Here is a 9,973-nt window from a genome sequence, read left to right as displayed (position 1 = left end):
GGCACTGAGTTGTAACAGGGTTTGAGGTGGGAGAGGCATCTCAATCTCACAGGTTTGGTGGGACTGGAGTGTGTCTTCCCCAGACTTACACAGACAAGGAAACCAGCAGGGTTTCATTTATTTATTATTATTCCTTTCCTTTTGCATTTGCACACTTTGCTGAGTTTTGCATGCTGGTTGAATGGCCAACTTGGCACAGTCTTTCAATGAACAACACACACAAAATGCTGGTGGACGCAGCAGGCCGGGCAGCATCTCTAGGAAGAGGTACAGTCAACGTTTCGGGCCGAGACTCTTTGTCAGGACTAACTGAAAGAAGAGTTAGTAAGAGATTTGAAAGTGGGAGGGGGAGATCCGAAATGATAGAAAAAGACAGGAGGGGAAGGGATGGAGTCAAGAGCTGGACAGGTGATTGGCAAAAGAGATACGAAGCTGGAGAAGGGAGAGCACCATGGGACGGGAGGCCTAGGGAGAAAGAAAGGGGGAGGGAAGATATAGTGAGAGGAACAGAGGGAGAAAAAAGTGAGAAAAAGAAAGGAGGGGAAAATAAATAAATAAATAAATAAGGGATGGGGTACGAAGGGGAGGAGGGGCATTAACAGGAATTAGAGAAGTCGATGTTCATGCCATCACGTTGGAGGCTACCCAGACGGAATATAAGGTGTTGTTCCTCCAACCTGAGTGTGACTTCATCTTGACAGTAGAGGAGGCCGTGGATAGACATGTCAGAATGGGAATGGGACGTGGAATTAAAATGTGTGGCCACTGGGAGATCCTGCTTTCTCTGGTGGACAGATCGGAGGTGTTCAGCGAAACAGTCTCCCAGTTTGTGTCAGGTCTCGCCAATATATAAAAGGCCACATCGGGAGCACCGGATGCAGTATATCACCCCAGCTGACTCACAGGTGAAGTGTCGCCTCGCCTGGAAGGACTGTTTGGGGCCCTGAATGGTGGTAAGGGAGGAAGTGTAAGGGCATGTGTAGCACTTGTTCTGCTTACAAGGAAAATGGCCAGGAGGGAGATCCTGGAAAATGAATCTCAGGGTTGTATATGGTGACATATATGTACTTTGATAATATATTTACTTTGAAGTCATCTACAATTCAGTTCAGCATCAACAACGCCCAAAGATGGCGCCAGTAACTGGCGACTTTCCGCGTGCTCTCCTGAGCAAACTGCCCTCTCCACTATCCTGTACCCGAGAAACTCTTCTAAACCTCCAGTCTAGCAAGATCAAGATCAACAACACCCTGGTGAAGCTACTGACCCAGCTGGAGACCACCGTGCCAGAACTGCTTCTTCAACTCCGGACCGCACCTGGACCCGACCAGCAAGGCCCACCACGTTCCTGGAGACCCGCGGTCTGCTACCGTGCCAGGGCGCTTGGAGACACGGCCCATTCCGACCAGCACCTCTCCGGAGCAGACGACCACACTGAAGTGATGTCGGAGACCTCAAGGTGCCCCAGACGCTTCCCCGGAGCGACCACCTTAAAGCCCCGTTGGTGGCCATCCACAGCTGCTGGAAGTGAGGCCTCCGCCGCCGATCTCGGAAATCGAGCCTGACAACCGTGCAACCGTGACTCGGCTTAAGGACTTGTTTCAGCAAGGAGCCCGGCCACCCGGGATTCAGTGTTGGCTTCGGGGCACGACCCGATCGACAGCCCGGGCCCCCGGCAGCCGGAAGTGGCAGCGGATCCTCCCCCGTTACTCAGCCCGACCCGAAGCGCACGATGACGCGACCCGCCGATCGATCCCCGCAGGACGAGTCCACCAACATCAAAGAGCTGACAACAACACACTGCATCAGATGCACTACTTACCGAGGAAGTGTGGGAAAAGAGCTGGGCTGCTGGTCAGATTGAAGCTGAGGGGCTTCAGGGTCCCTATGCCCACCATCTAATGTGCAAGCCATAGAGAACAAGGTGGATGATCTTAAAGGAAGACTCACCTACTGCAGGGAGATGCAGAACTGCTGGGTATTCTGCTTCACCGAGACCTGGCTCTCTCCTGCCACCCCCGACTGTGCCATCCGACCGTATGGACCATTGGATGGACCGCACGGCGTCTTCGGGCAAGACGAGGGGATGTGGTGTCTGCCTACTGATCAACACTGGGTGGTGCTCGGACACAGTGGCACTGACAAGATCCTGCAGCCTGGACCTGGAACACCTGTCGGTGAAGTGTCGTCCCTACCATCTGCCACGGGAATTCACCTCGGTCATACTGACAGCGGTTTACATTCCCCCCACAGGCGGACGTGGAGTGTGCTCTGAACATACTGTATGCCAACATCAGTGAACTTGAGACCAGGTATCCAGAGGTTTTGCTCATTACAGCCGAGGACTTTAACCAGGCCAACCTCAGAAAGGCACTGCCAAAGTTACACCAACATGTGTCCTGCCCCACTAGAGGCCCGAATATACTTGACCACTGCTACACAGCAGTCAAGGATGCCTACCGTTCCATCCCACGACCTCACTTTGGAAAATCGGACCATCAGGCTGTACTCCACCTCCCGGCTTACAAACAGAAACTGAAGCGGGAGGTCACGGTGTCAAAAGTAGTGTCACGTTGGACGGAGGAGACAGATGAGGTCCTCGGTGACTGCTTTGAATCGGTGGACTGGTTAGTATTCAAGGACTCGGCAGCTAACCTCGATGAGTACGCCTCAGCTGTCACAGACTTTATTTGGAAATGCACGGAGGACTGTGTGTCTCGCAAGACGATCCGGGTATTCCCTAACCGGAAACCTTGGATAAATTATGAGCTCTCCCTTTTAAAGGCTAGAGCTGCGGCTTTTAGGTCCGGGGATACCCGTCGCTACACGGAATCCAGGCGTGAACTCTGGAAAGCCATTAAGGGCGACAAGAGGCAATATCGAGCCAAGTTGGAAGCCCAGGCTAACCAGAGGGATGCCAGTAGACTATGGCAGGGTCTAAATGAGATCACTGGGTGCAAAGAAAAGGCTGGGAATATCAGTAACTGTGGCGCTTCTCTTCCTGACGAACTAAACGTATTCTACGCAAGATTCAAACAGAAGAGGAGCGTCCTACTCCCTCTGGATGAACCGGACCTGGTGGCATTGAGATTCATTGTCACTGAGGAGGACGTTAGAAGGGCCTTCCTGAAGATAAATCCAAGGAAGGTGACGAGTCCAGATGGCGTCCGGGGACGGGTTCTCCGGGCCTGTGCAAGCGAGCTAGCTGGAGTGTTTGCTGACATCTTCAACTGCTCCTTGCTTCAGTCTAAGATCCCCTCGTGTTTTAAGAAGGCAACGATAATCCCAGTGCCGAAGAAGAGCAAGGTGGCATGCCTGAATGACTATCAACCTGTGGCTCTGACATCAGTTGCTATGAAGTGCTTCGAGAGATTGGTTATGGCACACATCAGCCACAGACTACCAGTCAACCTCGACGTTTTGCAATTTGCCTAACGGAGCAACAGGTCAATGGCAGATGCCATCTCTCTGGCCCTACATTCCTCCTTAGAACACCTGGAGAATTAAGACGCATACGTAAGGCTTTTCATTGACTACAGCTCTGCCTTTAATACCATTATTCCAAATAAACTGATTCCTAAGCTCCAGAACCTGGGCCTTAGCACTCAGATCTGCAGCTGGATCTTCAACTTCCTCACAGACAGGACCCAGGCTGTAAAAACAGGGGACAAGCTCTCCTCTACAATCACTCTGAGCACCGGTGCCCCACAAGGCTGTGTACTCAGCTCCCTGCTGTACTCACTGTACACCCATGATTGTGTAGCCAAGTTTCCATCGAACTCAATATATAAGTTTGCTGATGACATAATTGTAGGCCGTATCTCGGGCAATGATGAGTTTGAGTACAGAGAGGAAATTAAGAACCTGGTGGTATGGTGCGAAGACAATAATCTATCCTTCAGCATCAGCAAGACGAAGGAATTGGTTGTTGACTTCAGAAGGAGTAGCGGACCGCACAACCCCATTTACATCGGTGGTGCACAAGTGGAACAGGTCAAAAGCTTTAAGTTCCTCGGGGTCAATATCACAAATGACCTGACTTGGTCCAACCAAGCAGAGTTCACTGCCAAGAAGGCCCACTAGCGCCTTTACTTCCTGAGAAAATGAAAGAAATTTGGCCTGTCCCCTAAAACCCTCACTAATTTTTATAGATGCATTGTAGAAACCATTCTTCTAGGGTGCATCACAACCTGGTATGGAAGTTGTCTTGTCAGAAGCTGCAGAAGATCGTGAACACGGCGCTGCACATCACACAAACCAATCTTCCGTCCTTGGACTCACTTCACACCACACGCTGTCGGAGCAGTGCTGCCAGGATAATCAAGGACACAACCCACCCAGCCATCACACTTTTTGTCCCTCTTCCCTCCGGGAGAAGGCTCAGGAGCTTGAAGACTCGTACGGCCAGATTTGGGAACAGCTTCTTTCCAACTGTGATAAACCTGCTGAACGGATCCTGACCCGGATCTGGGCCGTACCCTCCAAATATCCAGACCTGCCTCTCGGTTTTTTTGCACTACCTTACTTTCCATTTTCTATTTTCTATTTTAAATTATGATTTATAATTTAAATTTTTATATTTACTAATTTTTACTATTTTTAATATTTAGTATTTGTAATCCAGGGAGCGGGAAGCGCAGAATCAAATATCGCTGTGATGATTGTACGTTCTAGTATCAATTGTTTGGCGACAATAAAGAATAAAATATAAAGTGACACTCTGCGGTCGATTTCGGAAATGAATTAGCCGGCGAGTCACAGCTCTCTTTCCTTTTATGGAAAATATGTAAATCAAAGCCTCATCGGCCATCACCCGTATCACAGTGCTTAATTAAAGAATACTGTAATTTGGTATGAATATGGTATTCTGTTGAAAATACATTGGGAACAATAGGAAACGAGTGTTGAAAATGCGAAGTCGCCTTGAGTTAAAGGTGTAACGCTGAGGCTTGGCTGCGTGTCGCAGAAAGTGAAGAGCATACTTACCTGGCAGGGGAGAGACCGTGATCACGAAGGCTGTTCTCCCAGGACGAGGCTATCCCATTGCACTTCGGGTGTGCTGACGCCTGCGATGTCCCCAAATGCGGGATACTCGACTGCAAAATTTGTGGTAGTGGGGGACTGCGTTCGCGCTCTCCCCTGACTTTCAATCTAACGATAGAACTCTCGGCGCTCATAGCATTCTCCTCCTACGTGAGAGGGTCATATATTCTGTCTCCTCTTTGTGTATTTACTACTGATTTGTCTTTTTTTCCTGGGCACTGTATTTCCGAGCCAGCTGTCCCCACCATTATCAATGTTCTTCTGATAGCCATCCCTCCCTCTCTCCCTCTTTCTCTGTCAGCTTGCATGAGGAGAACGGGGGTTGCTCACTCTCTCCCGTCTTCAGGTTCCTCTGGGGACCCAAAATGGAATGTGTCATGCATCCTTATCGACTGGATGAGTCTTTTATTGAAACGTGAGACCGGAAGTAAGAGCAGTTTGATTAATAGAACTGGATGTTACAATCCCTAAAGTTTCTGCACTGCGCTTTTCTCGAGTCGAAGCAGTTCTTAAAGATGACCGCTAGATGATGGTACTACCATTACGACACATCTTCAGTTGTGTACCTCGACATCACTGGGTGTTTCGGCCTTTTATCACAAGACACCCTCAGCCGATGCAGGCCCACCACAGGCTGATCAGACCTGGGTGTGTGTCACATGGTTAGCCTCTAGATGGCGTGCTGCAGGTTTAATTCAATATGATGGGAATAATGTAGATTTGACTACCCCACAAACTCGATGACCAGGACTGCATCAGAATCTAAAAGTAGTGAGACCCCGTGTAACCCAAAGGGATAATATCAGTGTTAGGGGATACATGGAATTTGTTGCTTTGGTAACAGCAAGTGCAGATCATTTGGAATCTAACTGAAGTAATGGTGGTCATCAACTAAGTAAGAGTGAGTTCAAGTTGGTCAAAAATATAAAAAGGGTGCACTATTGGAATTAGAAAAAGATGTTGTGTGTCAAGGCTTGTATATGTCAGATACAGCTGAGTTAGGAGACCAGATACAGTCCCCTCAGTAGAAAATGCGGGAAGTTACTTGTGAGGTGTTATTTGGTTGGATATAACATGCAGGTTTGTGAATGGTGTGGTCTGTATCTGTTCTGCTGGTTGCTGATTGAGAACAAAGAGCCATAAATTACTGATTGGGAAGAGGGCAATAAGTGGATGCTGGCCTGCAGCAGAGTCAATAAAAAGGTATGAATGGACACATGGCCTACAGCCAGTGATACATTTGAATTGGTAAGGAATGAATATAAAAGCAGACGCTTCAAGTATACTGCAGGGAAGACTCGGTAGGAGGTTCACCATCGTGCATGTGAGGAGCCCCACAGACACGAGTAGATTCGAAACGTGACTCGAGGAACATGCGGCCAGCTGCAGAAACTCCTTCACTGGTATTATATCTTCTGCTCTTTGACTGTTCATGGAAGATCAGGAAAACTTAGTAGGTGTGCACACAGGTAGTTGATTGTGTAAGTTCACGCGTTCTTCTGTTGAGGCAATAAAGGTACTTGTTGGTAATTACAGATTCTCTCTGTGCCTCCCTGATCATTTTTACAAGGGATGATTCTTGTACAACTGTCAGGGTCTGTCATCCTGGAGGGGGGTGAACACCCCATGACCTGTGTGTCACAATGGGAACGGACCCAAATGCGAGACACAGACGCTGAAGTACAAGGAACAGGACTTGACTAGAGTAGGGACGTGACAGGATTCAGGCAAGGAGCAGGGACAAGAACGCAGACTTGGGTTAGGGAAAGCAGGACCAGGACTAGAAACCATGGACTAGGAGACCAGGCTTGGACTCTGAGCCCAAGACTGGAAAAGGACCCAGAACCGGGGTCTTCTTCCTCTTCTTCGAGTTTTTACGGCAGTTGGCATCCACATTGTTGCATTACTGCCATCTTCAGGATTTACTGTCTTGTCCTTCATTGTCCATTCACTTTAAAGCCGTCTTTCCAGTCCCGTCGCCCTTAAATAACTGAACAACCATTTCCTCCCCTGATCCCTCTCCCCACATTCCAATAAACCTTTAACACTGTTCACTGTCACTGAAAAGATACCCCCGGGGTGCCCGAGAGGGGGGAGGATGAGCACCCCAGTCGGATGGACACAACGACATCAGACCCAGGCAATGAACAAATGATGAGGAAGCAGTGTGCATGTGGCAAAATCTGCAAGAACAATCGCGGTTTGAAGATCCACCAAGCGAGGATGAAGTGTTTGATGGGAGCAGGAGCAGCACAACGCGCAGGTGTCCAACCTGGTGAGACGAAGGAGGGGCCAGGACCGGAGTCACCCCATAGTGCCCGGAACCTCCAAGTGTTGCAAACTAATCCCTCGAATATGAAGTCTAACAGGAGGCAGATCAAATGGCCTGCAGCTAACATGACTTCACTGTGGAAGCAGTTTGATGAAGATATTGACCAAATTCTGGAGGCAACGGCGAAGGGAGGGGTTGATAGGAAGCTGCAAGCCATGACAACAATTATTGTTAGTATCGCAGCTGAACAGTTCGGTGAAGAGGAGGAGGAAGGCTCCAAAACATCTTACTTGAAGAACCAAAGAGCATTGAGGATCCACAACATCAGGCAGGAGATGAAAGCACTGAAGTCCCAATACAAGGAGGCAGGAGAAGAGGAGTACATGGGCTTGGCCCAGCTGATGTGCATACTACGAAAGAAGATCAGGGTCCTCCGCCGGGCAGAGTGGTATCGGAGGCAGCATCGTGAAAGGGCCCGAAAACGTGCTGCCTTTATCACCAACCCCTTCAAGTTCACCAAGGAGTTGCTGCGGGAGAAGCACAGTGGGAAACTGGCCTGTTCACAGGAAGACATAGACCAACATCTGAAGAAGATATATAATGATCCCGAAAGAGAGCAGGAGTTGGGAGAGTGCAACATCCTAATAGACCCACCTGAACCGGATGTGCAGTTCGACATGTCAGAGCTGCAACTAAAGGAAGTCAGAGAGGTCGTCCGCAAAGCAAGGGCAAGCTCGGCTCCAGGACCAAGCAACACCTCGTACAAAGTGTACAAGAACTGCCCCAAACCCCTGCTGCGTCTGTGGAAGATCCTGAGAATCTTCTGGAGACGGGGGAAGATCTCAGAACAGTGGAGAGTGGCTGAAGGGATGTGGATCCTGAAGGAGGAAAATGCCACCCAGATAGAGCAGTTTCACATCATCTCCCTGCTGTGTGTCGAGGCGAAGATCTTCTTCAGTGCTGTTTCTAACCGGCTGTGCACCTACCTAGCAAAGAACACCTATATTGATACATCAGTCCAGAAGGGTGGCATTTCAGGGATGCCGGGCTGTCTGGAGCACATCGGTGTGGTGACACAGCTCATCAGGGAGACAAGAGAGAACAAGGGCAACCTGTCAGTGTTGGGGCTCAACCTGGCAAATGCATATGGCTCCATTCCGCACAAGCTAGTGCAGCTCACACTGACCAAATATCACGTCCCCAGCAGAATCAGAGACCTTATCGCTGATTATTACAGCAACTTCAGGATGAGAGTCTCTTCAGGAGCAATTACATCAAGCTGGCACAAGGTGGAGACTGGCATCATCACAGGGTGCACTATCTCAGTGACACTGTTCTCCCTAGCCATGAACATGCTCACTAAGTCTGCTGAACCAGAGTACAGAGGGCCCAGAATGAAATCCGCTCAACGGCAACCACCTATCAGGGCATTCATGGATGACCTCACAGTCACCACAGAATCAGTCCCAGGCTGCCGGGGGATTCTGCCTGGGCTCGAAAAGCTGGTGGAGTGGGCCCGGATGCATTTCAAACCTGCCAAATCAAGATCGATGGTGCTGAGGAAAGGGAAGGTGGAGAACAAGTTCCGGTTCAGCATCGCAGGCACAGCCATCCCAACCATCACAGAAAAACCAGTCAAGAGCTTAGGCAAAGTTTTTGACAGCTCTTTAAGAGACACAACATCCATTCAGGCAACCTGCACCGAGTTGGATGGCTGGCTGAAATCTGTGGACAAGTCTGGCCTACCTGGGAAGTTTAAAGCCTGGGTGTATCAGCATGGCATTCTTCCCAGAATCCTGTGGCCCCTCCTCGTCTATGCAGTTCCGATCTCGACAGTCGAAACCTTAAAGAGGAGGGTTAGCAATCACCTCAGGAGATGGCTGGGGCTGCCAATGAGCATGAGCAGCATCGCACTCTATGGACACCACAACAAACTGCAACTGCCCTTCAAATCCTTGGAGGAAGAATTCAAGGTAACGAGCCAGAGAAGTGCTACAGTATAGGGACTCAAGTGACCCGATGGTGGCTAGAGCAGGGATCCAAGTAAGTACTGGCAGGAAGTGCAGGGCAGAGGAAGCTGTTCAGGAGGCAGAGGCGAGGCTGCGTCACAGGAGGCTGGTGGGAGTGGTCACACAAGGCCGAGCTGGGCTAGGATCCTTTCCAACTCCCCAAATGGACACCAGAGGGAAGGAAAGGCATCGTCTAGTTCAGGAGGAGGTGAGAGCAGTAGTGGAGGAGACGAGAGCCTGCAAGGCGGTGGGAGTGAAGCAACAGGGAACTTGGACAAGATGGGAGAATGCAGTTGAAAGGAAAGTGACCTGGGCTGATCTTTGGAAAGCCGAACCACACCACATCCAATTTCTCATCCAGGCAGTGTACGATGTGCTTCCAAGCCCATCAAACCTGCACACATGGGGCAAGGCAGAGTCATCTGTGTGCCCACTGTGCTCCAAGTGAGGAACCCTGGAGCACATCCTCAGCGGCTGTGCAAGGGCACTTGGTGAGGGACGGTACAGGTGGAGGCATGATCAGGTTCTGAAGACCATCGCTGAAGCCGTCAGCGCAGGCGTTGAGTGGGCGAAGCGGTCCCGACCCTCCAAGCAGACAATTGCCTTTGTCAGAGCTGGGGAGCAGCCAATACCTGCCAAAAGAACATCT

At 50.0% G+C, this 9,973-nt stretch overlaps 1 non-coding gene across 1 annotated transcript; it reads left to right on the top strand.

Annotated features, from left to right (window-relative positions):
* The first annotated feature begins 4,978 nt into the window (after nucleotides 1-4,978).
* Nucleotides 4,979-5,142, top strand: LOC134347375 (U1 spliceosomal RNA). The gene has a single exon (XR_010018131.1). It is a non-coding gene; the product is annotated as a U1 spliceosomal RNA (small nuclear RNA).
* Nucleotides 5,143-9,973: the final 4,831 nt, after the last annotated feature.

The sequence above is a fragment of the Mobula hypostoma genome, chromosome 5 (assembly GCF_963921235.1).
Source record: "Mobula hypostoma chromosome 5, sMobHyp1.1, whole genome shotgun sequence".
NCBI classification, from domain to species: domain Eukaryota; kingdom Metazoa; phylum Chordata; class Chondrichthyes; order Myliobatiformes; family Myliobatidae; genus Mobula; species Mobula hypostoma.
This window is presented reverse-complemented; position numbering and strand designations above follow the sequence as displayed.